The 2,443-nt window shown below is 51.1% G+C and overlaps 1 long non-coding RNA gene across 1 annotated transcript in view; it reads left to right on the top strand.

The window, feature by feature from the left end:
* The window catches only part of LOC132473702 (uncharacterized), a 215,506-nt gene extending 215,153 nt beyond the window's left edge, over window positions 1-353 (top strand). The window contains exon 2 of the long non-coding RNA XR_009529454.1: window positions 145-353. This is a non-coding gene — a long non-coding RNA (uncharacterized LOC132473702). The remainder of the gene's footprint in view (window positions 1-144) is intronic.
* The last annotated feature ends 2,090 nt before the right edge of the window (window positions 354-2,443 follow it).

The raw sequence follows: 2,443 nt of genomic DNA, 5'->3' as shown, positions 1-2,443 counted from the left end.
AGTTAACAGTTAGGGTTGGCCGCCAGTGCACTGGGCCAGAACAAAGACTGCCAGTGCGTGTGTGCGTGTGTGTGTGTGTCCTCATTTCATCATATTATTGATATGAAAAAAGGTTGATATACTAAGGTTGATACATGCAAACAGTGTGATTTCGTATGTGTGTGTGTGTGTGTGTGTGTGTGTGTGTGTGTGTGTGTGTGTGTGTGTGTGTATGTGTGTGTGTGTGTGATTGTGTGTGTGTGTGTGTGTGTGTGTGTGTGTGTGTGTGTGTGTGTGTGTGTGTGTGAGAGAGAGAGAGAGAGAGAGAGAGGGAGAGAGAGACAGCGTGAGAGGGAGAGAGAGTGAGAGAGAGAGAGAGACAGAGACAGAGACAGAGACAGAGGGAGTGAGAGAGAGAGAGAGAGAGAGAGAGAGAGAGAGAGAGAGAGAGAGAGAGAGAGAGAGAGAGAGACAGAGGGAGTGAGCGCACACGAGAAAGAGAGAGAGAGGGAGAGAGCAAAAGGCAGAGAGAGCGAGGGAGAGGCGGGGAGAGAGAGAGAGAGAGAGAGAGAGAGAGAGCGTTTGACTGATGTTGCAGCATGCTCCATTCAGCTTGGGCTTGCTGTCAGGGAAATATAATTTGCGCCCTCAGTGCTTCTCACCTGGCTCACACGCCGCATGCAAATTTATTTCCCTAATAATCCGGGGGACGCTGGGCGACAGCAGCCCCTCCTCTGGGATTAATGACAGCATTCCCGGGGCCGCATTGTGCTGCTCAGCACCCCCCTCCCCCACCCCCACCACCACCCCCGTCGCCGCTGCCACCCCCTCCAAAAACCATATTATACGCTTGCATTCCCCCCTCCCTGCTACATACACATACACAACTAAACACACACACACACACGTATACGCCCATTCACACACGCACACACACAGACACACACATATGCGCAAGCATACACACGTGCACACACGCATGCGCACACTTGCGCACAAACATGCATGCACAAGCACACACACACACTTTCGCACAAACACACGTGTGCACTCACACCCACACACACACACACACACACACACACACACACACACACACTTGTGCACACGCACACACACACACACACACACACACGCACACACTGACATGGAAAAATGGTGTTAGTTCTACGCAGGAAAACGCGGAGGTATTTGTCCTGCTGGACAGTATAATGGGTTGGTGCATCACCAGATTGCAATGTCATTTCGTGGAAAACCTTGAATGCAAAATATGGGGGAGGAGGGTGGGGGGAGAGACAGTGAGGGGGAGCAGTGGATTTGTGGGCGTTGGTGGAGCGGGGGAGTTGGGGAGTGGGAGAGGGCTGGGTGGGTGGGGGGAGGAATTGTGGGAGGCTGTGGAGGATAGATGACGCGCTTTCTAATCCGCTGGGCTAGTTATCCTTTATTTCAGGTAGAGTGGTGTTGCGGTGTGTGAGACACCCCCCCCCACTCACACACATACAGACACACACACACACACACAAACACACACACACTCACAGAGGCACAGCAAGAGACACATGGCAGCGAACGTTATTCAAATGAAGTGTGGCGCATTGTGCCAAGCTTGCTGCTTCCTAGGACGCATCTCGCCCTGAAACACCCTTAATTAATTCTGGAGATCCTTCTTCTCAGCATCTCTGCTTCTCTCTACCTCCCTCTGCCACTCTCTCTCTCTCTCTCTCTCTCTCTCTCTCTCTCTCTCTCTCTCTCTCTCTCTCTCTCTCTCCCTCTGCCTCTCTCTCTATCTTTCTCCCTCTATCATTCTAACTCTCTTTATGTCCCTTTTTTCCCAGGTTGTATCTGCCTCTGGGTTTTCCTAAGCAAACAGTAGGGAGTGTGGATACAGAGGGAAACAATATGAATTATGACCCCCTAGTGTGGCTTGAATGACTCTCTCCCTCTCCGTCCAACCCTTTCTATACATGTGGATGTGTTTTTAGGATAGCGGGGGTCGGGGGCTGTCCCCATAGGAAGACACGTCCAGAGGCAGTGGGGGAAAAGAGAGACAGAAAAGGGGCAAGAGAAAGAGGGAGAGTGATAGGAAGACAAGTTCAGAGACACTGGGAGACAAAGAGACAGAGAGCAGGGGAGAGGAAGAGACAGAGAGAGAGAGAGAGAGAGAGAGAGAGAGAGAGAGAGAGAGAGAGAGAGAGAGAGAGAGAGAGAGAGAGAGAGAGAGAGAGAGAGAGAGAGAGAGAGAGAGGAAGAGAGAGACACAGGGAGAGAGAAGGAGAGGAATGGAGAGAGCGGGAGAGAGTGAGAGAGAGAGAGAGAGAGAAAGAGAGCGAGAGAGGAAGGTATAGGGAGAAGGGTAAGGGTATGGTAAGAAAGAGTTGGAGGATGAGCTAAATGTACTGAGATTTGCCATAAAGTGAAAATGCAAGCTGCAACACAGCAGTAACGACATGTGTGTGCACTTTTA

The sequence above is a fragment of the Gadus macrocephalus genome, chromosome 15 (assembly GCF_031168955.1).
Source record: "Gadus macrocephalus chromosome 15, ASM3116895v1".
Lineage (NCBI taxonomy): Eukaryota > Metazoa > Chordata > Actinopteri > Gadiformes > Gadidae > Gadus > Gadus macrocephalus.
Note: the sequence above shows the minus strand (reverse complement) of the source record. Positions and strands in the feature narration are given on the sequence as shown.